The 27,958-nt window shown below is 40.8% G+C and overlaps 1 long non-coding RNA gene across 3 annotated transcripts in view; it reads right to left on the reverse strand.

The window, feature by feature from the left end:
* Nucleotides 1-969: 969 nt before the first annotated feature.
* The window catches only part of LOC133755414 (uncharacterized), a 60,083-nt gene continuing 33,094 nt past the window's right edge, over nt 970-27,958 (reverse strand). For all 3 annotated transcript variants that reach the window (XR_009865401.1, XR_009865402.1, XR_009865400.1), the window contains exons 5-6: nt 8,609-8,701; nt 970-1,112 (exon numbers count right to left, since the gene is read on the reverse strand). This is a non-coding gene — a long non-coding RNA (uncharacterized LOC133755414). The remainder of the gene's footprint in view (nt 1,113-8,608; nt 8,702-27,958) is intronic.

Below are 27,958 nucleotides of genomic sequence, written 5' to 3' on the forward strand. Positions count from 1 at the left end.
CTGAGCACTTACTCAGTCTCACCTCTGACCTGGTCAATTACAATGAGCTCCAGAAACATCAGCCTTGCTAAAGCCCTGCTCCCAAAGGGTCAAGCTGCATACATGATGGCCTGCAGTCCCCTCGGCCAGGAAAATTGGGATACCCAGTCTAGAACAGGTGGCTGCTTCTCACACCAGAGGAACGGTTTCAATGTTGCATCTCACATAGGCACCCTAGTGGGACTCTTCTCTGACACTCTCCACATGGCACTGTTTATTTGCTACTATCAGATGCATATTATTACAATCTTCAACTGTCTCTTTCTTAGTTTTATCATCTCTAGGCAAGTCTCAAGAAAGAAGAATCCTGGGACCAGCACTGTGGCGTAGCAGGTAGAGCCACTGCCTGCAGTGCCAGCATGCCATGTGGGTGCCAGTTCAAGTCCCGGCTGCTCAACATCCAATACAGCTCTCTGGTATGGCCTGGGAAAGCATTAGAAGATGGCCCACGTCCTTGGGCGCCTGTACCCATGTGGAAGATCTGGAAGAAGCTCCTGGATCCTGGATCCTGGCTTCAAACTGGCACAGCTTTGGCATTTGCTGCCATCTGGAGAGTGAACCAGTGGATGGAAGACTTTCTCTGTCTCTGTCTCTGTCTCTCTCTCTCCCCCACCCTTCTCTTTCTCTCACTGCCCCATCTCTAACTCGTCCTTTAAAATAAATAAATAAATGTTCAAAACAAGAGAGAGAGAGGAACCCCGTCTCTCCCATTCTTGATTGCACTGTCTACAGGGGCACAATACAGAATAAAACTTCCATGACTGCTTGTTTACTAAGTGAAGAATGAAACCACTGGCAAAAACAAAGTAAAAACATGCTACTTGCTGAGAAAGAGTGCATGAAAATGAATTTTGTTAGAGACAATATATTTCACGATGATCAGGATAGCATGCATCATATGTACCTACCGAACATTAGAAATCTTCAGCTCATCCTTGTACAAAAAAGCCTGACGCTTTGTTTTCTTATCACCCGTTCTTAACTTTATCGGACCGTGCACCAGTAGTCTTCGGACAGGTCCATTTGAAGCACTTGCATCCTTTGAGGTGCCAGGCTCCTGAGAATCAGCATCCCTGCTCAACAGCAAACACCAAAGAGTAGCTAGTCAATGGGCACAGACTAGTTTGATGTCAATCATTAGGAGTGACACATGATAAAACTGTCATCTCAATTCCTCAGACAAGGATCTCCAACTACAGATGCCAATGGGGTTTCAGGTTTTACAGGTCTCAAAGAGCAGGTGGCACTGAGAGAGCTGGACAGGGAACACATCCAAGGGAGAACCTAGGGCAAGTATCGTCTTACAGGCGTGCAAAAGAAGACAGCCGCTCAGACCAAGAGGTGTCAGGTAAGTGGAGAACTGAGAAGATAACAAGAAGGGAGCCATCACTCCCATCAAACGCTATGGAAGGTAAGGCAGGTGGTTACTGAGGACTCATCATCGGACTCACTAACATGGAGGTCTTGGGAACCATGGACAACTGCTGGTGGAAGGATGGAAGGGATGTTTTCCAGAAAGTCTGTGGTACACAGAGGGTTCTAAAACAACCCATCCAAAAGCCTCACACCCTAATGATTGCAGCCTATGACTGTGCTATCTGCAAAAAGAGACTGTGAAGACAGAATGAATGTGATGAACCTTCAAATAGGGAGACTACATTCCCTCATATAGGAGGCTTAAACTAACCCCCAAGAGGTCCCCAAATCAGAGATTATCATCTACATTGACTCAGGACATGGCACAGAAGGGGAAGCCAGAGAGAGTTGAAGGGCAAGGGAGAATGAATCTATCATATGGGCAGGAGCTGCACAGAACCATGAGACTAGATACAGTCAGCTCCCAGGAGCAAATACCAGCCCCCAGGTGACAGCTGGAGGAGGAAGGTACCTCAACTACAAGTCAGGGAATTCAGCCAATGTTCTGAATTAGCTCAGAAGCAGATCCTAACCCAGAGCAATCTCCCAACACGTGGACCAAGCTTAGAGGGCCCTATGAAGTGGACCCAGAGAATCCCAAATAAACCTGTGCCCTACAGGTCCGTAACAAGGAATTCCTGTGGTTTTCAATCTCTCTGTTTCTGGTCATTGTTGTACCTCTATTATTTTAACAAAAAGAATGTTGCTTCCTGAGACTAGGTGCCATTGCCATAAGCATCTAAAAATTTGAATGCGGATTTGCAATCAGCAAGAAGCGAAGGCTGTAACATGTCTGAGGAGCATGAGAAAGAAAAAGCTGAAATTCTGTTGAATACGCAGTTAGCAGAAATGTGCATATGAAAGATTCTGCTAGTGTGCACTTGGCAGTATTGAGGATCAAAAGTCTGTGAGAGCATTTCAGGCATGGAAAGCCAAGACATTGTGGCTAAAACATAGTCTACATGAACAATCTCTGTGAGACCCCAGTGGAAAAAAAGTGGCAATCAAAGAAGAATGTACTTCTCTCTAAAGAGAAGTTCTCTCTCTAAAGAGAGAACTTCCACTTTGCTTATGGCCTTGTCCATAGGGGAAAAAACCGCTATAATCCAAAAGTTGTCCTTTTGAAATTTGTATTTATGAAATAAACGTTTTCTATTAAAAAAAAAAAGCCTTCCATAGCTTAGACAGCTCATTTCAAGAGCCTCAGGTGGTCACTGACGTCATCCATGAGAGTGTTCATTGTTAAATTAACAGCAGAAGTCACTGTGCACTGACTCCCCATGCAGGACCTCTGTCCTCAATGAGTTGTACTGAGAGTTAACTGTAAAACCAGTTTTCAGTTTGTGTATGTGTATATGTGTGCTTGTGTGAAAACTGTTGACACCTTTACGTAATATAGAGTTGGTCTTCTATGTACAAAGTTGATTGAAAATGAATCTTAACGGAGAATAGAACTGGGAAGGGGAGAGTGAGGGGGACGAGGCATGGGAGTGTGGGTGGGAGGACTGATACAGTGAGAATAACTATACTCCTAAAATTGTACTTATGAAAATTTGTATTCCTTAATAGATACATTCTAAGAATAAAGAAAGAAAGTACTGAAGATTATTGAAAATTTCAGAGTTTGTCTGTTTCTAACTGGCTGTGTATGAAAGGGAGCATATATCATAAAAGAGAACATGTAATTTGGAACAATATCAATCTGCCTGGTTTTAGTGCAAGTTACAGTAAAATATCAAAAGCAATCTTCAACTGTGAAGTTCTCCATACATATCTGCTGCTAATTCATTCTAAGTAAAAGCAACAGGCATGCCTTCTGCCTTCAAAGGAAAATTAAATCACATGCCCCTGATATTCTAAAGCAGTTTATATCTCTAGAGAGAGTATTTCCATTCAACTACCACACTGCCCTCTGTAAAGAACACTAGGATGGACACCTCAGCTGAGACTCACCAAGCTCTTAAAACATGGTTTCAGAAGAGGGAACACAAGGCAATTTTCAGCCTATCACATGTAAAACAAGATGACACAGCGATTGGTAAAGAAGTCATTGTAACGTGGACCCCTGTTAGCATGATAATTTACATAATAGGGATACATTGATTCCCACTTAGTAAAATGCTTCCCGTCTTATCTAAATTAGTGTTCAAATTGGGAGGCAAGGGGAGAGAAGTGCTAGACAACATGAAATACTGCTGGTAACCTCCACAAACATTTCTTAACATCAGACAGGCTTAGATATAACTGGTTGAGTTAGGACCATGTACCAATGGGGCTCTGTGGCCATAATAGGTAAAACCAGTTGGACTGAGCAGAACATAAAACTCTTTCATAAAAAGGACAGCCTCTTTTGAGATCTTTTCAGAGAAAACTCTTTGCCATGAAGCCAAGGAAGTGTCTCCCCTGATAGTACAAAGCCTGCTCTTTTGAGCTCCGTAGCACTAAAGCAAAGAACAAAAGTAGCTTCTCATGAAACCAGCACCAAAGTCAGGAATTACTTCCTCTGTTTTAGGGAAAACAGAACAGAACTCTTCCTGGGACGACCAGCCTGCTTAAATGACCACAAGTAGTATAGGAAAAGGCTACCTTGCGCTGGGGACTGGCGGATGACTTTCAGAAGCTCTGACATTATTTTCCATGTCTCATAATCTTCGACTCTGTCTGTACTATTCAACAGAAACTATGAACAAGTCTCTGAAGACTGTGGGTTCCGCAGTAGTCAAGATCACCCACCATTGTGATGTCAAGGTTCTAAGGCTCATGCCATAACTGACAAACTCTCAAACTGATATATTGGTTTTCTAGATTTTGGCACCGTCATTCAATTCTTCAAAATTAAACTGAGATGATTGTTCCTTTGCACATAGTTGTAAGAAACAGAGATTTCAGCAAGCTTTCCTCCAGTTTGCCCAAGCGGCATTGTATTTCAAAGCTATACTGCAATAGTATTTCTTTGCATATTTTAGTATAATTATATAATATTTTATACAAAAATAATTTGTTCAACATTAAAATAAAACATGATTCACCCATTTTCTGCTCTTGTAGCAAAACCCCTTAGGCTAGGTAATGTGTCAAAGAAAGAAGTTTACTTGTCTGACGGTTTTGGAGGTTGAAAATCCAAGAGCATGGGGCCCCATTGACTCAGCCTCTTTTCCTGGCTTACAGACAACCATCTTCACACTGTGTCCTTGCATGGCACAGAAAGAGCAAGAGATAAGGGCTTCAACAGGAGAACTGGGTGGGTGGGGGAAGAACTCTGACCATAGCAGTCTATTTTCATTTCTGTCATTGAACACTGACCTTTCGGCCCTAAATACCAAATGAAGAGATAGTATCGATGTGATGCTGTGTCAATTATAAGGTTATTTTATTTTAACATATCACAAACACAAAATTCTTTTATTCAATTTTCCCCCCTAAGTGTTTAAATGGGTGATCTCTCACATCACACATAAGGGTGTTAACTGTGAAATGAACAACAGGAGTCACTGTGCATTAACTTCCCATGCAGGACCTCTGTCCTCAAATTCTTGGATGATGAGAGTTAATAGGAAAACTTGTTTGCAAAGATTTACTTCATTTTAATGTATTCAGTGGAGGATGTTATCTATGTCTCATAAGCTATAGTAATGTCTAAGCGCTCACAAAGGATGCACTATTCTTGGGTTCTTCAAAGTTGATTTTCTCAAATATATATATACATACATACATACCTATATAAATTAAACCTCAAAACAAGTAAATGGGTGATGAACTATCTACACAGGAAAGAAGGTTTTGTAGCAACACTGGCAGGAGGGCTGCAACCAAACTATGTACTTTTTGAACCCCCTCTTCAGCATTCGCCATGCACAGGGTGCTGGTAAAAGGAGCTATGCTAGAAGAGTCTCAGTGTCTCCACCTGCACAACAGAGGTGATACTGCACCGCAAAGGATTGCCACAACTATAAAATGGGGTAACAGCATTGAAAATTTAGCAAGCTAGCTCACATAGTAATTCCTGCTTAACACCAAGGATGCTTAGAAAAGACAGGGAGACATTATTTTCCAAAATAGTGAACACTATCATGGATGTTTGTCCGTGGCCAAAGAGAAAGGAGGGAGAATACGTCACGCAATCAAATCCATTGAGCAACTACAAAACGTCAAGCTTCTTGCAAGGTAGTTTATACACAGCCTCCCCTTGCCTCAACACCAGCTTCTGAGGTAAAAATTATTAATTCCATTTGACAGGTGGAGAAACTGAAGCTCAGTGAAGTTGTGTGACTGGGGGCCAGATACCTAACAGTTGGTAAAGTGAGAACTGTCTAATTCCTAAATCACACAGTGTTTCCATAGCTAAGCAGTGCCCCCCACCCCCAAGACAAGGGGAAAATATCCTTGGTATTATATACATATGCATGTATATGTATTTCGCAGAATCATCTTCCTGGCATGTACCCGGGGCCTCGGTCTCTTCTGCAGCTGGATTTGGTGAGCCCTCACACCCATTCATCCTTCACCCTCACGGGGCTGCTTCTGGACCCCTCAGCCTCTGTGGGCAGCTTGTTGATAACTCTCAGGCAGCCAGTTTCTATTAGTGCCCAGACATGCTTTTAGTTGCCTGTTAACTTAGGCAGCCAGCCACACCTTGGCATCAGACAGCCTGGAAATAGCAGTCAATACCAAGAAAAGGTTATAATCAATGACTCTCCAGATGTCTACTTGTGCTGGCAGTTATGAGCCCTTGGGAGAACCCTTACACTCCCCATATGGTCTGGTCTCCCTCCTGGATCCCTGTAATGATCCTTTCTCATGTTGGTCCTCTGAACACCCTCATCTTTGCCTCCACCAAGGGAAACATCCTCAGTAGCTGATATCAAGCACCTGCTCCAGTGTTCTTTGCTGCCCTCTGCTGGCAAGAATAGGAAGTCCTATTTTACCTCTCAGGACCTTGGCACAAGGCAGGTACTTCATTGAGATGAGTGCATTCTGGAACACCAAATTGGAAGTGCTGTCACAAAACTAAGTTCATAAAATGAACAATATTTGAGAACATTTTTGAACAAATCAAAACCATTGTAAAATATCTAAGCGCACCCTGAAATGCTGCTTCTAGCTGCATCTCTCCTCTCTCTTTTCATTCAAGGCAGAGTTCCAACATCACAGTGGAAAATCAGGCTCCCAATATTAATCACCATTCCCACAGTTTATAGAAATGAGCAAAAGAAATCACAAAATGGAGGATAAAGCGATAAAGCATGTCCTACTCAGCCTTCCTAAAGAAACGAATACTGGTGATGATAATATACACATTAAATCAGATCTCCTAGTTCCCATGTCTGTCTCTCAAGTCGATTGAAACAGAGTAGAGGGGGATAGGATAATATGTTAAACACAAATTAAACACACAATTGGGCTACAAAAAATGCATAAAGGAATGAGAGAAGAAATCATGATGGAAGAAATGTAGTGATGCTATGACTATAGTACCCTGGGCTCATAAACTACTCAAGGCAACGTCTCATGAAAAAGATTTTTTCAGAATACTGCCTATTGAAACAGTGCTGAGGGAGCAGGGTGTTAGTTACTCCATTCCTTATGTCCATAGAGTAGACTGGCAATTGGATACACAAATATTGTCACTTCTCCAACACATAGCATTCTATTCTTCTTGCAGCTAAGCTTGTGTGCTGATGCAGGGGACCCTCTCCTGTCACCTCACCTCTGGGAGGCAAGGGCAGATGGTAAAATAATAGGGTCTTTGGAATTGGGACTGGAGATAGGTTATGGATGTTTGAGTTTTGGCAAGCTACTTAATATTTCCGCACCTCAGTTCTTATATCTGTAAAAAGAAGATAATGACTTTCAAAGTGTTGTGATGAAGTGTGAGATAAAGCATGGAATAGGATAATTCAATCCCTGATGCCTGCCTGACCCACAAATAGCACTCCAGAAACCCTGGAAGTATTCTCTCAGTGTCTAGATAGGGTTTCTCTGTCGCTCTGCTGGATGGTTCCCCCTCTGGGGCTCTCTGGGTATCAGAAGAGCTGCTTTATCACAGAAAAATACACACCTACCTCTTGGCTTCCAGCAAGTATATCCATATGTAGACAGTTTTCAAGGGTGTTTGAGGTAGTATTCTTGCATGGACTTAGATTAGGGGTTGTCCAGTTTATACTTGCAGGGTTTTGGGTACACAGATAATATTCCAAGACAACACAGATTCAGGATGGGTGTTTGGCTCAGCAGTTAAGATGCCAGCATCATCTACCACAGTGCCAGTATCAAGTCCCAGATCAACTGCCCATTCCACCTTACTACATATACTCCTTCTAGGAGGCAGGACTGCTGGCTCAAGAGCCTGGATCCCTGCCACCAATGTGGGAGACCTGAGCTGAGTTCTTTAAACCTGGCATCAGCCTGATCTACCCCCTCACTACTCCAGGAACTTGAGCAAAGAACCAGCAAATGGAAGGACTCTACTTGTTAGCCTCTCTGTCTTTCAAACACAGAACATGAATGACAATTGAAAAAAAGATTTTGAGCTGGTTAAGTCCCTTTGTGGAAACAGGTTGCATAGCAAAGGGCACAAATAAACATAGATAAAAATGTATTTCATACAAATAACTGAAAATACATCGTGTTTCTCTTATTTGAAAATAGATCCAATGATAGAGGACAAAAATAGGTAACATGGTAACAAAAGTTGACTTGGGTTATCAAAAGGTCAACTCATTTTCCTACCTAGATGTTTTATTATGATCTTATTGCTAGGTCACAAGGTTTTGGCCAGACTGGAACACAATTGTCAACACTCATAGATATAAGGTAGCTTTTCTATGTACACTTTAAAAATAGGCACCAGCAAATACTGCTGGCTTTCAATCATGCAGAATGGAAGGATCCCTACTGTTCCAATTTTACAAAATGTAAATAAAAAATTTGAAAGAGAGAGAACAGTATCCATTCTACAGTTGTTCCAACATAAATGCTTATTATGGTGATAGTGAACAAAATTACTTGAGATACAATTTCACATATTTCACAGATTATTTACAAGTAATACAAAACAGAATTCCTCAAATTCCTCAAGGACTCTCTTGATCCGATGTTCATTTGAATACTTTTCTGATAGAAAATTCAGTTTCACACCAGTCACAGATCTTACCTGATGGATTCTTTAAGCAAAGAAAGGTTCAGATAAAGGCTTCTGTCTTCTGTTTCCTTCCATTCTGTAGTCAATCATCTAACAGTGGAATACCTGAGGAAAGTGTAAATAGAAATCACACAATCAGACATGGGTAAATTTGGAAAGCATGTGAAGGGAATCTCCTGTGTCCTGGATACTCAATTGCTAAAAGGATGCAAAAGGTGAAAAGAAAATGGTTCAGAAACACTTTATTGGATGTGCTTGTTGGGAAGCCACAGGATGAACTTCCTTCGCTGGGGACTGAAGGAAGGGACCAGGTAAATGTCAAACTACAGCACAATTGGGATCCCATTGAGCCCACAGTTCAGCTTCCTCAGGAATGCATGACATTAAATGAAATTACTCAAACAAAGAACCTAGAAACAACAAAGCATGTGTCTTTTTACTCAGTGTGTTAATATTCTTGAATTGAGAAATCCCCCATGTGAACTTCCTACTAGAAAAGCTGAATATCACAGTCTTAACGAGCTTGAAGAAATTCATCTTAATTTAAACCTGACAGCATTAGTCACACCTTGTTGGGAATTTAGGAGTTACAGTGTAGCATTCTACCACCATTCTGTCCTTTCATACACAAGACATGGGGAAAATATTCAACACTACAATTGAAATGAAATTGCAAATGAAAGCAGAAGTGAAAAATGTCTCTTGGGAATATGTACCCTATGATGCTAATGGTCTCTGAGCCTATATTTTAAAACAGGGTCGTGATAAGGAGCAGAAGAAGCTTCACTGCATTCTAATTGTAAAGGCAGCTTCTGTTCAGCATGCATGTTTATATAGCGAGAAAATGATTAACAAGACAGGTATGGAACCCTTGTTCTACTATGAGCCTTTTTATACACTCTAAGCAAAATACTACATTTTTAAAAGCCTTCCTGCCCAAGTTTTCAGATCAAAATTCTCCCAGATAATACCTCAAAGAAATGGCAAGCTGTGGTTTAGAAAAATATGGAATTGACATAAATTTGGAGAAATCTCCAACGTGAGATGGTATGGATGAAAACAAATAATGATATTTTTCAAGAGAGCTTAAACTTGAAAGAAATCAACAACTCTCTGAGCTAGGGGAGTCTTGAATAGTGGTGCCCAAGAGTAAATTGTGATCTGTTACAAGGCTGGCAAATGACCACTACTGGGTCAAAAACAGGTCAAATACTTAATGTTACCCATGCTCATTCACTCACACAATATTGTCTCTGACAGTTTCAGGCTACAAGGTAAAGTTTCAGGCTACTCAAGTAAAGTGAAAGATAACTGAACATGTAAAGATTCTTTTTCTTGTCAGTCCTCCCCCCAAAACAGTATAACTATTTACACTGTACTAGATATTATAATGTCATCCAGAGTTGGTCTAGAGTATGCAGGAATATATGAGCAGATGAAATGGAAGTAATATACCATTATATGTAAGGAATGTGAATATCTTTGGAATTTAGTATCCACAGGTGAGTGGAACCGATCCTCAAGGACCAGAGAGACAACTGTACTCTCTGGCTTGGCCATGAGACATGGCAAATATGGAAACGTTGGTGAAAGGTAGTGTGAATGGTTCTGAGTTAATCTTAAGAGTCCAGAGTAGCCACTAGCCCTCCAATGGCAGAATGAGACCTGTGAAATAGACCCACTCTAGCTGTCTACAAATTTGCATGAGAAACAAAATACTCATTGAGCCAGCCTGGTGCCACAGTGGGTTAAGCCACCACTTGTGATGCCCAAGTCAAAATGGTGGTACAAGTCCCAGCTGCTCTGCTTCCAATCCAGCTCCCTGCAAACATACCTGTGAGACTGATGGATCACGCCTCAAGCTCTTGGGCTCACTGCTACCCATGTGGGAGACCCGGGGGTAGATCCATGATCCCTTTTTTCAGCCTGGCCCAGACCTAGCTGTGGCAGGCATTTGGAGGAGTGAACAGATTTTTGATATCTCTATCTATCTACCTATCTACCTACCTCTCTTTCTCTATCCCCTCCCTGTGTGCATGTATGTGTGTGTATGCGTATGTGCATCACTCGGACTTTCAAAAAGTAAACAGATAGAACAAAAAATACTTACTGTTGATATTCTCTGTTTGAATGCAGCAAAATCCAAATTTCATGGGTGAGTATACTCTGCTTAAGCTTTCCCATAGAGGCTGGCTTCTCAGACTGACAACACTAGGAAAAGGATCTCACTCAAAGTTCAGGTATGGTTTAAGTCTCAACTACTGATGTTGATGGGCTCAACTGCAACAGGTTTTCATTCCTCTACCTATGATAAGAAAAACTGAGTGATAGCTAATCCAGACCAGCGGCCCACCGCACTCTTAGAATGCTGCATTTTCTGTGTAGAGCAATGTGTGGATGTCAGCCGTGACTCCTCAGCATTTGGTTTCAATGTCTTCTACATAAGGTAAGCCTCCCAGCACAGGAGGTTGAGACAAGCTTGCTTGATGTTGCAGTGGATGAGTCCACCACCACTTGTGATGCCACACTCCATATTGGAATGCTGATTTGAGATCCAGCTGCCCTTCTATCTTGCTCCTTATTAGAGAACCTTGAAAACCGATGGATTATGGTCCAAGGACTCGGGCCCCTTGCTACTTATGTGGGAAGCCCTGCTGTAGTTCTAGGATCTTGATCTGACTTGGTCCAGTACTGTCTATTGTAGATATTTGGGTAGTGAACCACTGGTTTTGAGGTATACACATTCTCTCTCTCTCTCTCTCTCTCTCTCTCTCTCTCTCTCTCTCTCTCTCCCCCCATCCCTCTCTCTCCTTCTGTCCTTAGTCACTCTAAATTTCAACTACATAAATAAAATAGGACATTAAAAACCCCACAAGAGTGTACAGCAACACATAGATGATATAAAGCTCTAAGAATTTGTGCTAAAGATGCTAGCTGACAGGGAATGAAGAAAATGCATGTCAACCTTTAAAAATGTCATTTCACAGAATGCCTAGTGAAACACCTCATGATGTGAAAAGGCATACAGAGCTTTCATGGCCATTTTTCCTGAAATGATCAAGCTCACTAACATCAATAGCTCCCTTACTTCATAAAGATTTTCAGGGTCCACACATTTGCAATGAGAACCCAGAAGCAGCCCTTGCTCTCAGGTTTTCAGCCTTTCCTGTCATTCCTTTTGCTACCTTTCTGAACCCAGTTTGGGCTGTTTTAAAGGTTAATGGCTCAGCTCAAGCAAAACCGGTGCTACAGAAGGAGCTGGAAGCAACAGACTGGTTGGCATCTCCTACTACCGAGACCAACATTTCATTCTAGGGCATTACTTTCTGGACTTCACTTCTAGATGCACTGCTATAATTAACCATATAAGTAGTAATAGTAAGATCATTGGTTTGCCAAATACAGACAGGAAAGACTGACATTAAAGTGTCATGGAGTGTTTTGGGGAAGATCTCATTATTGCCATTGTTTACCAAATTGACATATAATGTTTCAAGCAGTCTCTGCTTTCTAGAAGAATTTTTTTAACATATTTCATAAAAAGACTACCAGAATTTTTATCTCCATGTTTTACTAAAACACTATTCCTGCTTTCCTTCTGAATCCACGTTTCAAGTGTTAGAGGTACTGAACAGCCCTAGAGGTCAACTGAATGTTTCAGTCTTAACAGGGCTCACTGAGGCTATTTGGAAACCTAGCTGTCTGACTGCTCCTAATCAACACTATTTCCATTTGTGTATGAGTACTTCCCTTATTAGCAAACTCCATTTGTTGGGTGATCTTTTCTAGCCCCCTGAAATCCCACTAGGTAATTCCAACAACTCTCAGGTTATGGTGTTCCATAAAAGCATTCCTGTAACCATCATTAAATATTGATATATATTTGTTTAGCACTATGAGATGAAAGAATGCAAGAGATTTCCCCCTATTCTTAAAAAGCACACAATTGGATCAGAACCATAATCTTGGTTAATACCATAATTCTTTGGTTATAATTATAAGATTATGGTTAAACCATAATCTTGCATAATTACAAACAGAAAAAATATGCATAATTAAATGAACCAGTTTGCTTACTGCATGATCCTCAGTCATGTATTTTCCTCTTTTCAGACCTCAAGTTCCAGAGAGGCCAGGACCTTGCTGGATTCGTCCTGGCACTTGGCACACAGCATTCTGCACATTCACAGATGCTCAATAAGTCATTTTTGATGAATGGATGAAGACTATGTGCATTTGCTTAATAAAGGTGAAGATTAAATGAGTTACATACAGAAAGACCTTAGGACAACATCTATTATTAAGACATTAATATAGTAAAATATTGGCTGGCGCCACGGCTCAATAGGCTAATCCTCCACCTGTGGCGCTGGCACCCCAGGTTCTAGTCCCACTCTGGGTGCTGGATTCTGTCCTGGTTGCCCCTTTTCCAGGCCAGCTCTCTGCTGTGGCCAGGGAGTGCAGTGGAGGATGGCCCAAGTGCTTGGGCCCTGCACCCCATGGGAGACCAGCAGAAGCACCTGGCTCCTGGCTTCTGATCAGCATGGTGCATCGGGCACAGCGGACATTGGAGGGTGAACCAACAGCAAAGGAAGACCCTTCTCTCTGTCTCTCTCTCTCACTGTCCACTCTGCCTATTAAAAATTTTTTTAAATATATAAAAAAATTATAGTAAAATATTATAAAATGGATAAGATTTAGAGTAGAGATGAGAATATACATTCTAAAATTTATTTTAAAGTGACCTTGGAAAAAATAGGTGATAACAGAAAGAATACACCTTATGACACTATTGATGAAGGCAATGTATTAAGCATGGCGTTTAAATATATAAAGACTAAAGGTGTATAACAGCACTGCAATCTAACATTTGCTAAACTAAACAAAACCCAAATAACATTTTTTTATTTCAAAATAATGCATACTTTAAAACTGTTGTTAGGAGAGGAAGGGGGATGTAAATTAACACTTATCTAATCAACTGAAAGTACCTTCAGAGTTATTCAAAGACTCCTGAAGTAATTAGGAGGAATGCTCTGATTTCATAGGAAAGTATGTCTAGAATGATGCTCAACAGTATAATGTTCATAGAATCATGAACATTCTCCACCTAGGGTGACTGAGACCTTCAGAAGTTTACACAATACATTGGGAATTTCATACATTTAAATGAAGTATGAGTATCATAACAATACATGTCAATCTAGGAAAGCATCTGCAATCATCCTTTATAGGTAAAAATGTGTCTGAACAATTGATTAAATGGGCCATCTAGTATACCACACGTAGTTTCCTATTTACCACTATGAATAGTTAAGTTCAAAATCCAAGGATATAGACTCAAATCAATTATGCTAAAAGTATCCTACCTATATAAATAAATGACAGACTAACTAGCCTTTCTAGCCATGATGACTCGCCAGGTGAACTCACCTCAAGCAAAGGAGCTCCTCCATCTCTCTACAGAAATGAACAGGAAATGCAAGAAGCAGCACCTGCTGCAGAGACCAATTCCTACTTCACGTGCCCAGGATGCTGTAAGATAACCACGGACTTTAGCCATGTGCAAATTGTAGTTTTGTGTGGGGGCTGCTGCACTGTCCTCTGCCAGTCTAAAGGAGACAAAGCAATGTTTACAGAGGAAAATTCATTTCTCAAATATTCACAGATCAACAAAAGAGTGGAATATTTGAGTAATTTGCTACAAATTACAAAGAGGAGTCCTGAATGCTCACCTGCACCACACTTACTTTCATATCTCTACCACAGTGTCACTTTGATTGGTGAGCACATGAGTAATACTGATGATGAAATCTGCTGAAAGGAAATGAAGTTGACTACACTTACAGGGTAGATGGCCAAGCCAGGCTAGAGGGGAGAGTGCCTATAGCCAGAAATCACAAGAACTGGGGGAGGGGGGGGGGGGAGCTTGGAGAAAAGAGTATTTGCTTGAGACAAGAATATGTTCCCTTTTCAAACATATAATAATATAAGGATTATCAAGATGCTTATTTCTGGCTAGTCTGCTTGCACTAATCAAAATTTACTTATTGAGCATCCTCAAATATCAGTTGTTGAGCATGTCTAAATGTGCAGAATACTGTGTGCCAAGTGCCGGGATGACTGAAACAAGGTCCTGGCCTCTCTGGAGCTTGAGATCTGAAAAGAGGAACATACATGACGGAGGATCATGAGGTAAACAAACTGGTTCATTTCATTACGCATACTTTGGTTTTGTTTGTAATTATGCATCTCACCAAGTGATAGTTCTGATCCAATTGTATACTTTTTGAGAATAGAGGGAAATTTCTTGTGTTCTTTCATCTCATAGTGCTAAGCAAATAGATGAAAATATTTTTGACCTCTTTAGATATATAAAGCATAAGGGATAGAAATGAGCTAGCTATGTGAATCAAATTATTTCAGAATTTGTTTTAAAAATTTGAGCAAGGAGAGGACAATTCTTTTCCATAGGAGACTGAACATATCTCGTAAAACATACCTGAGAAAAAAATGGTACTTCATATGAATCTAATTCCAAATCATTAGGACTCGTGTGGTAATAAAAGGAAATTTAGGATAGTCTTATTCCTGCCAAACCGTTCATCATCATAGTCTGATCACACTCAATATCAAAGTACCATCTTTCAAGGACCCCAACCACTTTTTTTTTTTTTTTGACAGGCAGAGTTAGTCAGAGAGACAGACAGACAGAAAGGTCTCCCTTTACCCTTGGTTCATCCCCCAAATGGCTGCTACGGCCAGTGCGCCACATCGATCCGAAGCCAGGAGCCAGGTGCTTCCTCCTGGTCTCCCACGTGGGTGCAGGGCCCAAGCACTTGGGCCGTCCTCCACTGCCTTCCCGGGCCACAGCAGAGAGCTGGACTGGACTGGACTGGCACCCTGATCGGGACTAGAACCCGGGGTGCTGGTGCTGCAGGCAGAGGATTAGCTAGTGAGCCATGGCACCAGCCTGACCCCAACCACTTTTTAATATATGAGGGACTCCCACCACTTTCTGAGCCAAACACTTTGATAACTAATCCATAACACACAGCAAGATATTCCTTTACATTGTTCAATTATCTCTACTTTTTTGAAATCTATAGGGAAAGAAAGTGGTTTTCCATCTGCAGGATCACTCTCCAAATGCCCACAGCAGCTGTGGCTATGCTTGGCCAAGTTCAGAAGCCTGGATCTCCAGCCAAGTCTCCTGGGAGGGTGGCAGAGTCCAAGTATTTGAATCAACAATGGATGCCTCTCAGAATGCGCAATAGCAGCAAACTGGATTAGAAGTAGAGGCAGAGGCTGGACTGAACACAGCTACTCTGCTATGGGATGCAGGCTTCCAAAAGGCAGCTGCACCAAAATGCCTGTCCCAAAACACCTGTTGCGGAGCTCTTCATTTCAAAGCAACACTCTTCTCGTGTCCCACATTCTACCCTCAGCACATTTCCACCACGGTTATTTTGTATCTCCTTTCAAAAGCAAGAAAACTTGCCCCATACATGGTCAAGCTCTGGTTTTCAATTTCACAGTATTTGGTCTTGGGTTCCAAGACAGCGGAGTAGGGAGGGAGCCTACTGTTCTAGCCCAGGAGAAGATAGCTTTAAAAAAAGTGGAGAGATTGCCTCAGTTTGCACCCACACAGAAACACAAAGTGTAAAAATACTGTGTCAGTGCTAGTTATAGCATTACTTCACATTGGACAACACATTAAGGGCAGATCCCACATGGGATGTAAGTACACAGTGACTCCTGATGTTGATTTAACAATTTAACACTCTTGTTTATGGCATCAGCAATCTCCCTAGGCTCTAGTCACGGGTTGCCAACGCTATGGAAGCCTTTAGGGTTCGCCGTCTTTGATCTTATTCCGATAGGGTCACAGTCAAAGTGGAAGTTCTCTCCTCCCTTCAGAGAAGGGTACCTCCTTCTTTGATGGCCCCGTTCTTTCCACTGGGATCTCACTCGCTGCAAACTGAGGAAATCTTTACATAGTATATACTGAATCGATCTTCTGTACATAAAGAAAACTGGAAATGGAAAAAAAAAACATGGTTTTAAATTGGAAATTGCATAGAAAATTAATCAATTTTTTAAAAAATATCATGTAGGATCTCTGTCATTAATGTGCTGTACACTGTGATTTAATACTATAGTACTCCAACAATATTTTTCACTTTGTGTTGCTATATGGGGGCAAACTGTTGAAATCTTTACTTAATATATACTAAACTGATCTTCTGTATATAAAGAGAATTGAAAATGAATCTTGATGTGAATGGAAGGGGAGAGGGAGTGGGAAAGGGGAGGGTTGTGGGTGGGAGGGAAGTTCTGGGGGGGGAAACCATTGTAATCTATAGCTGTGCTTTGGAGATTTATATTCATTAAATAAAAGCTTTAAAATAAAAAAAGTGGAGAGAGCATAGTCTCAGAGAAGAGTTAGGGAGAAAGCAGCAAAGGAAACGCTACCAAAATTAAAGGGACATGGTGGACATACATAGAGGGTGTGGGTGCCCAGGCTCAGGACTCCAGCAGCAGAGCCTACACACCAGCATTGGAAAGGGGGGTGGGAGTGAGACCAGACTGCAGAAGCCCAAGCCACTGGCAAAAAAACCAAGAACCTAGAGGGAACCCAGCTTGGAACCCCATGGGGGACAGTGTACCGGCTAAACTAGAGGAGGGAAATTAAAAAAGGACAATCACTATACAATGGCATCCTGTAACAAGCCGATAGAGCAGGCACCATTTTAGACATGTAACAGCTGTGCCAGCTCGTGTCTGTGCCCAGCAACAGCCAAATGGAGACCCTGACTGGTGGGGAGAACTAACAAGGGGGATAGGAGCCTGTGACTATGTGAGGCTTCTCTACTGGGACTGTGAAAAAAACTGAGGGTGTGAGGCAGGATCCACGGTGAGGCTGGGACTCTGGACACTCACACTGGGAGACTCCACACGCTCAGGGCTTCCTGGTTACCTGGACAGAGACATCGCTGGGGAATCTGAACTTACACTGAGGACTGCACAGATCCTTTGTGTGCTCCTTGGGACAGAGTGGATGAATATTATAGCCACTGGGGCTAGCACTAAGGCACTGGTCTCCATTAAGGAGAGGAGCTCGGCTGAGCAGAGTAACTTTCCCTTCTGATAAAAAAGAGAGTGAGATTTATCATGCCAAACCTGGGCGTGTCAACATAGGCATGCCCTTAACCCTGGAGAACTGAACAGAGCTCTCTGACCACATCCACTACAAGCCTCTAGAGATTCAAAAGCAGACATTCCACTTATCTACACAGTCACAGTACAAATATAAAACCCACCAGAGTAAAAAAAAATAAAAGTACAATGAGTATCTCCACAAATGCCAAACAACAAATGCAGCAATTCAAGAAACAAGAAGGAAGAAGACAACATGAAGTCCCCAAAAGAACACAATGCTTCCATGCTAGATTGTGAAGATGATGAGATGGAAGAAATGCAAGAAATGGAGCTCAAAAAATTGATCATAAGATTACACAGAAATAATCAGAAGCAAATGCACAAACTACTGAAATCCAAACAGCATATGAAAGGAAATTTCTCCCATGAAATTGAGATCATAAGGAGAAATCCAAATGAAATGAAGAATTCAACAGAACAAATACAAAAATGCAACCGAGAGCCTTAACAATAGAATTGGTGAAGCAGAAGAAAGGCTATAGGACTTGGAAGACAAAGCACAGGAAAGAATACAGTCAAACCAAAGATAAGAAGAGGAAATTAGAAGCCTAAAAAACACAGCTGGAAATCTACAGGATACTATAAACACACACACACACACACACACAACATTCGGGTTCTAGGAGTTCCTGAAGGCATGGAGAGAGAGAAAGGATTAGAAAACCTTTTTAGTGAAATATTAACAGAAAACCTCCCTAGTTTGGAGAGATAAAAGGACATCCAAGTACAAGGAACACACAGGAAACCTAATAGACATGACCAGAAAATATCCTCACCACAGCACACTGTAATCAAACTCACCACAGTAAAACCTAAAGGGAAGATTCTAAAATGTGCATGAGAGAAACGCCAGATTACTTTCAGAGAATCTCCAGTTAGACTCACAGCAGACATCTCATCAGAAACCCTACAAGCTGGGAGAGAATGGTGAGACATAGTCCAAGTCTTAGGAGAAAAAAAACTGTCATCCCAGAATATTATAGCCTGCAAAGATCTCATTTACGAGTGAAAATGAAATAAAGACCTTCCCTAACAAAGAGAAATTAAAACAATCTGTTGCCACCTGTCCAGCCCAACAAAAAATGCTTAAGGATGAGTCACACACAGAAACACTGACATCACTATGAAAGAAGGTGAAGGAAGAAAATGAATCAGTGAAAGTTCAAAGAAAATTCGAACTAAAAAATGGGAATATTTTTGGAAAAATGGCAGGAAAAAGTGATTACTGATCAATAGTCACCTTGAATGTAAATGGCCTCAACTCCCCCATTAAAAGGCACAGACTGGCTGAATGGATTTAAAAAACATCTATTTGCTGCCTACAAGAATCACATCTCATCAAGAAAGACGCATGCAGACTGAAAGTGTAAGGGTGGAAAAAGATATGCCATGCCAACAGAAACCAAAAGGAGTTGGTGTGGCCATTCTAATATTAGATAAAATAGACTTTAACACAAAAACTGTTAAAAGAGACAAAGGATAGGCCTGGTGCTGTGGCACAATGGGTTAACACCCTGTTCTGAAATGCCAGCATCCCATATGGGCACTGGTTTGAGACCTCGCTGCTCCACTTCCAATCCAGCTCTCTGCTATGGCCTGGGAAAGCAGTAGAAAGGTGGCCCAAGTCTATCAGCGCAGCTCCAGTCATTGTAGCCAACTGGGGAGTGAACCAGCAGATGGAAGACTGATCGACCGATCTCTCTCTCTCTCTCTCTCTCTCTCTCTCTCTCTGCCTCTGCCTCTGCCTCTGCCTCTGCCTCTCCTCTCTCTATGTAACTCTTTCAAATGAATCAATCTTTTTTTTTTCTTTTTTAAAAACTTTTATTTTTATCTTTTTTTTTGGTACAGGCAGAGTGGACAGTGAGAGAGAGAGAGAGAAAGAGAGAAAGGTCTTCCTTTGCCGTTGGTTCACCCTCCAATGGCCACCACGGCCGGCGCACCATGCTGATCTGAAGGCAGGAGCCAGGTGCTTCTGCTGGTCTCCCATGGGGTGCAGGGCCCAAGCACTTGGGCCATCCTCCACTGCACTCCCTGGCCACAGCAGAGAGCTGGCCTGGAAAAGGGGCAACCAGGACAGAATCCAGCACCCCAACCAGGACTAGAACCCGGTGTGCTGGTGCCACAAGGCGAGGGATTAGCCTATTGAGCCGTAGCGCCAGCTAAAAACTTTTATTTTTAAATATAAATTCTGAAAGTACAACTTTTGGATTATAACGGCTTTCCCCCCCATAACCTTCCTCCCATCTGCAACCATCCCATTGCCCACACCCTCTCCTATCCCATTCTTCATCAAGATTCATTTTCAATTATTTTTTTTTAAATTATCTTTTATTCATATGTAAGAGAAAATATAGTACCCTCATGCCTCATGATTAACACTTTATTCATTGAGCATTTATTAAGCACCTACTACATGCTAGGCTATGGTGATTTGCTTTTTTTTTTTTTTTTTAACTTTTATTTAATGAATATAAATTTCCAAAGTATAGCCCATGGGTTACAATGGCTTCCCCCCTCCCATAACTTCCCTCCCGCCCGCAATCCTCCCCCTTCCCGCTCCCTTTCCCCTTCCATTCATGTAAAGATTCATTTTCAATTCTCTTTGTATACAGAAGATCAGTTTAGTATATATTAGGAAAAGATTTCAACATTTTGCCCATATAGCAACACAAAGTGAAAAAACTACCATTGGATTACTAATTATAGCATTAAATAGCAATGTACAGCACATTAAAGACAGAGATCCTACATAATTTTTTTTCAAATTAATTAATTTTCTATGCCATTTCCATTTTAACACCAGGTTGTTTTTTTTTTTCATTTCCAATTCTCTTTATATACAGAAGATCAATTCAGTATATAATTAGTAAAGACCTCATAAGTTTGTGCCCACACAGAAACGCAAAGTATAAAAATACTGTTTCAGTACTAGTTATAGCCTCACTTCATATACAGAAGGTTAACTTGGTATATACTAAGATTTCAACAGTTTGTACCCACACATATACACAATGTATAAAGTACTGTTTGAAGATTAGTTTTACCATTAATTTGCATAGTATAACATATTAGGGACAGAGGTCCTACATGGGGAGCAAGTGTACAGTGACTCCTGTTGTTGATATAACAATTGACACTCTTATTTATGACACTAGTCTTGTTTATGTGGTCCCTTTGACACTTAATCCTAACTTTTTGATCAATTATGAACTGAAACTGATCACTTTGACTAGTAAGATGGCATTGGTACATGCCACCTTGATGGGACTGATTTGGAATCCCATGGAACATTTCTAGCTCTACCATTGGGGTAAGTCTGAGAGAGCATGTGCCAAACTATACATCTCTTCCCTCTCTTATTCCCACTCTTATATTTAACAGGGATCACTTTTCAGTTAAATTTAAACACCTAAGAATATTTGTGTGTAAACGAAAGAGTTCAACCAATAGTATTAAGTATAAAAAAAATACTAAATGGAATAAAACAGTAAGTTTTTCCTTTACAGTCAGGACAAGTGCTGATCAAGTCATTGTTTCTCATAGTGTTTATTTCACGTCTACAGATTTCCCCTTTTTTTTTAAAAGGCAGAGTGGAGTGAGAGAGAGAGAGGGACAGAGAGAAAGATATTCCTTTGCCATTGGTTCACCCTCCAATGGCCGCCGTGGCCCACGTGCTGCAGCCGGCACACCACACTGATCTGAAGGCAGAAGCCAGGTGCTTCTCCTGGTCTCCCATGCGGGTGCAGGGCCCAAGCACCTGGGCCATCCTCCACTGCATTCCCGGGCCACAGCAGAGAGCTGGACTGGAAGAGGGGCAACCGGGACAGAATCTGGCACCCGGACCGGGACTAGAACCCGGTGTGCTGGCACCGCTAGGCGGAGGATTAGCCTACTGAGCAGTGGTGCCAGTCTCAGATTTCCTTTTAGATGCTAATTTAGTTGTCACTGATCAGGGAGAACATATGATATTTGGTCCCTTTGGGACTGGCTTATTTCACTAAGTATGGTGTTTTCCAGATTTCTCCATTTTGTTTCAAATGACCGAATTTCTTTCTTTCTTTCTTTCTTTTTTTTTAACTGCTGTATAGGATTCTTTTTTTGTTTGTTTGTTTGTCAGGCAGAGTGGATAGTGAGAGAGAGAGAGAAAGGTCTTCCTTTTTGCCGTTGGTTCACTCTCCAATGGCTGCTGCGGCCGGCGCATCTCGCTGATCCAAAGGCAGGAGCCTGTGCTTCTCCTGGTCTCCCACGCGGGTGCAGGGCCCAAGGACTTGGGCCATGCTCCACTGCCTTCCCGGGCCATAGCAGAGAGCTGGCCTGGAAGGGGGGCAACCGGGATAGAATCTGGCGCCCCAACTGGGACTAGAACCTGGTGTGCCGGCGCCGCAAGGTGGAAGATTAGCCTGTTAAGCCACGGCACCGGCTGCTGTATAGGATTCTATAGAGTACATATTCCATATTTCTTTAGCCAGTCTACTGTTGAAGGGCATTTAGGTTGATTCCATGTTTTAGCTATTGTGAATTGAGCTACAATAAACATTTAAGTGCAGACAGCTCTTTTATCAAATAAAAAACTCTTTAAGAGAGAAAGAGAGAGAGAGAGGGCACTATGTAATGATTAAGGGATCAATTCAACAGGAACATGTAACTACTATAAACATATATGCACCTAATCACAGGGCAACTGGCTATTTAAAAGAAATGTTAAAGGATTTAAAGGGAGACTTAGACTCCAATGCAATAGTAATGGGGAACTTCACTTCTCTGCTTTTAGCAATGGACAGATCAACCAGAAAGAACGTCAACAAGAGAACAGCAGATTTAATCGATGCTATACACCAAATGGACTGAACAGAGATCTATAACACTTTTCATCCTAGAGTTGCAGAATACACATTCTTCTCAGCAGTGCATGAAACTTTCTCTAAGACTGCCCACATATGAGGCTATAAAGGAAGTTTTAGCAAATTCAAAAAAAAAAAATCTAAATCATACCATGCATCTTCTAAGACCACAACGGAATGAAGCTGGAAATCAGCAACTCAGGAATCTCTAGAGCATATGCAAACATGGAGACTGAACAACATGCTCCTGAATGAACAGTGAGTCAAACAAGAAGTCAACAGAAGAATCAAAAAATTTCTGGAAACAAATGAAGACAACATAACATATCAAAACTTATGGGATACAGCAAAGCAGTGTTAAAAACAACATTTAGAGCAATAGCTGCCGACATCACAAAACTGGAAAAGCACCAAATAAATGAGCTATGTACATCTCAAGGATCTGGAAAAAACAACAGTAAACCAAACCCAAAACTAGTAGGAAAAAAAAAAAGATAGAGGAGAAATCAACAAAATTGAATTAAAAAATATAAAAGATAAGCAAAATGAAGAGCTACTTTTTTTAAAAAAATAAACAAAATTGACACACCATTGCCCAACTAACCAAAAAAAAAAAAAAGACCCAACTCAATAAAATTAGAGATGAAAAAGGAAATGTACAACACACACCACAGAAATAAAACCAAATCATCAGAAATGACTACACAGAGCTGTATCCCAACAAACTGGGAAATGTAGAAGAAATTCCTAGACACATATAAGCTACCTAAATTGAGGCATGAAGACATACAAAACTTAAACAGACTCATAACCAAGACAGAAATTGAATCATTAATAAAGGCCCTCCCCACAAAGAAAAGCCCAGGACTGGATGGCTGCACTGCTGAATTCTACCAGACATTTAAAGAAGAATTAACTGCAATTCTTCTTAAGCTATTCGAAACAGTTGAGAGGGAATCCTCCCAAATTCATTCTAAAACCAGCACCACCTTAATTCCTAAACCTGAAAAAGATGCAACAGAGAAAGAGAATTACAGGCCAATTTCCCTGAAAAACATACATGCAAAAATCCTCAACAAATTCTAGCCAATTGAATCCAACATCAGAAAGATCACTCACCCAGACCAACTGGGATTTATCCCTGGTATGCAGGGATAGCTTAACATTCACAAATCAATCCATGTGACACATCACATTCGAAAAATGCTGACAAAAACCGTATGATTATCTCAATAGATGCAGAGAAAGCATCTGATAAAATACAACAGCCGTTCATGATGAAAACTCTAAGCAAATCGGGCAAAACTTGGAAGCATTCCCACTGAGATCCAGTACCAGACAGGGATGGCCACTCTCATCACTGCTACTCAATATAGTCCTGGAAGTTTCAGCCAGAGCCTTAAGGCAAGAAAAAGAAATCAAATGGACACCAATTAGGAAAGAGGAAGTCAAAATTCCCTAGCTACAGATGACATGATTCTATACGTAGGGGATTCAAAAAAATGCCACTAAGACTCTACTGGAACTTATAGGAGAGTTTGGTAAAGTAGCAGGATATAAATTCAACACACAAAAATCAACAGCCTTTGTATAAACAAACAATGCCAGCTGAGAAAGAACTTCTAAGATTGAACCCATTCACAATAGTTATAAAAAGTAAAATACTTTGGAATAAATATAACCAAGGATGTCACAGATCTCTCCAATGAGAATAACAAAACATTACAGAAAGAAATAGAAGAAGATATCAAAAAATGGAAAAACCTTCCATGTTCATGCTTTGGTAGAGTCAATATCATCGAAATGTCCATTCTTCTGAAATCCATTTACAGATTCAATGCAAGACTGATCAAAACACCAAAGACATTCTTCTCAGATCTAGAAAAATGATGCTGAAATGCATATGAAGACGCAGGAGACCTCGAATAGCTCAAGTCAGCTTATACAACAAAAATAAAGCCTGAGGCATCATGGTACCAGTTTTCCAGACATACTCCAAGGCAGTTATAATCAAAACAGTCTGGTACTGGTACAAAAACAGATGGATAGAACAATGGAACAGACAGACTAGACACACCAGGAATCAATCTACACATCTACAACCCATTTATCTTTGATCAAGGAGCTAAAAATCCAATCCCAGGAGCAAGGACAGTCTCTTCCTGAAATGGTGCTGGAAAAACTGGACTTCCATACGCAGAAGTATGAAGCAAGGCCCCTACCTTATCCCCTCACACAAAAATCCACTCAACATGGATTGGAGACGTAAATCTATGTCCCAACACCATCAAATTATTAGAGAACATTGGAAAAACCTTGCAAGACATTGGCACAAGCAAAGAGTTCTTGGAAAATACCCCAGAGGTGCATGCAGTCAAAGCCAAAATTAAAAATGAGATTACTTCAAATTGAGAACTTTCTGTATGGCAAAAGAAACAGGAAAGTGTAGAGGCAACCAAAAGAATGGGAGAAATTATTTGCAAACTATATAACTAAGAAGGATTAATAACCAGAATCTACAAAGAGATCAAGAAACTCCCTAACAACAAAAAACAACCCAGTTAAGAGATGGGCCAAGGACTTAAACATTTTTCAAAACAGGATATCCAAATGGCCAACAGACACATGAAAAAATGTTTAGGATCACTAACCATCAGGGAACTGCAAATCAAAACCACAATGAGGTTTCGCCTCACCCCGGTTGGAATGGCTCACATACAGAAATCAGCAAACAGCAAATGCTGGTGATGATGTGGGGGAAAAGGTACCCTAATCCACTGTTGGTGGGAATGCAAACTGGTAAAACCACTTTAGAAGACACTTTGGAGAAACCTCAGAAGTCTGAATATTTTCCTACCATATGACCCAGCCATCCCACTCCTTCTAAGTTACCAAAGAGAAAAGAAATCATCAAACAAAAGAGCTATCTGTATCTCCATGTTTATTGCAGCTCAACTCACAATAGCTAAGACATGGAATTAACCTAAATGCCAATCCATGGAAAACTGTATAGAGAAATTATGGGATATGTAATCTATGGAATACTACATTGCGGTAAAAAAAAAAAAAATCCCATCGTTTGAAACAAAATGGAGGAATCTTGAAAACACCATACTTAGTGAAATAAGCCAGTCCCAAAGGGACAAATATCACTTTCTCCCTGATCTGTGACAACTAACAGAACACCTAAAAGGAAACCTCTAGAAGTGAAATTGACACTAAGAGAAGCAATGACTTGAATAGCCCTTGTCTTGACTGTCGAGAAACAGTTTATGATTTTATTGTTGTCACTATGCTCTTTTTCTACTTAATGCCATTGGTTGAGCTCTTTACTTAACATTGAATTAATCATAGTTGTTTAAATCCATTTGAAAATAGATCCCAGTTAAAAAAAAATAAGAAATGGAATAAGAAAGAGAAGAGATGTACAGTTCAGCAAAAAGTTTCCATGGACTTACCCCTAAGGGTAAAGCTAAAAACTTGCCATGGGACTCCAAATCACATGAAGCTGGGTGGTACTAATGCCATCTTACTAATCAAAGTGATCATATTAAGTGTGTAACTGATCATATAGATAGGATGAAGTGTCAAAGGAATCACATAAATAAGACCAAGTGTCTGCAAATGACAATAGAGAGAATTAAAAAGGAGAGAATGATCCAACATGGAAAGCAGTCCACACAGCAGACTCACATAACGACAATTGCCCTAAACAGCACTCTGACCACAGAATCAGCTCTTAAGGCATTTGGATCTGACTGAAAGGCCCATGAGAGCATTTCAGGCATGGAAAGCCAAGATACTGTGGCAAAAAATGATCACCATGAAGGACGTCTGTGAGTGAGATTTGCGGGTAAAGAAGAGGCCATCAAAGAAGGATGAGCTTTTCTTTGAAGGGAGAACCTCCACTTTGCTTGTGGGCTTGTCTAAATACTGACAGAGTTCGTGGACTCAAAATGCTTCCATAGCCTTGGCAGCTCGTGTCAAGAGCCTCAGGCAATTACTGATGTCATAAATAAGAGTGTCAACTGTTAAGTCAACATTACAGGAGTCACTGTGCACTTACTCCCCATGTAGGACCTCTGTCCTTAACAAGTTGTACTATGAGAATTAACTGTAGAACTTGTCTTCAAACAGTACATTATACTTTGTGTGTGTGTGCAAGGGTGTAAACTGTTGAAATCTTTACTTAATACAGAGTTGGGCTTCTGTATATAAAGAGAAGTAAAAATGAATATTAATGAAGAATGGCATGGGTGAGGGAGCAGGAGGTGGGATGAGACTGGGGGGTGGGAGGGTGAGTATGGGGGCAAGAACTGCTATATTCCTAAAGATGTACCTATGAAATTTGTATTCATTAAACAAAATCTTTCTTAAAAAATTCACAGTATTCATACCACACAAAACACTGGATGATGGGTGCCTTATGAACACCCTGATGCTAAAGTGCACCGGAGATGGTCATTTATGCAATCATCCCACTAAAAATATAAATTATAATTGTGACAGCTGCTATGAAAGGGGAACTGGGCCTGGCTTTATGGTATAGGGAGTTAAGCTGCAACTTGCAGCACTGGCACCCCATATGAGTGCTGGTTCGAGTAGCAGTTGTTCCACTTCTGATCCAGCTCCTTCCTAATGTGCCTTGGAAAGCAGAAGAGAATGGCCCAGGTTTTTTGGCCCCTATGCCCACCATGTGGGAGACCAGGAAGAAACATTACTATGCTCCTAAGTCTGCATATATATTAAATACATGACATTCGTTCACTTAACATTTTTATTAGATTTCATTTAAGGTAAACAAAATTCATGTATTTCACACGTACAAATTTAGGACCATAGTGATACCTCCCACCCTACCCTTCTTCCCATCCACTCTCCCACCCTTTCTCCTCCTTCCTCTATTATTCCCAAGAATTGTATCTATGAACTATACTGAATCTGTTAAGACTAACTGAAAATCAAATAAAACCCTTAAAATAAAAAAATGAAAGGTCAGCTGAATCACAAGAAGGATTTCAAAAACAAAAAGGGGACCCAGCTTATAAACAAAAAAACTACAAGGGCTGCTCTGTGGTTTAGTGATGATTTGTTTTCCTTCTTTGACGTTCAGATTCCTAGTTAAACCTAATTTTATTTTCCTGAGGTAAAAATACTTTTTTTTAATTTCTGGAGCACCTAGTGTGTGCACCATGGTATTATACTTTAAATTACTTCCACCTTAAAAAAAAAAAAAAACTTAAAAATAATTCTACAGATGAGACATCTGAAATTCAGAGAGATAGAGAATCTCCCCTGA

The sequence above is a fragment of the Lepus europaeus genome, unplaced genomic scaffold, assembly GCF_033115175.1.
Source record: "Lepus europaeus isolate LE1 unplaced genomic scaffold, mLepTim1.pri SCAFFOLD_447, whole genome shotgun sequence".
Taxonomy (NCBI): Eukaryota; Metazoa; Chordata; class Mammalia; order Lagomorpha; family Leporidae; genus Lepus; species Lepus europaeus.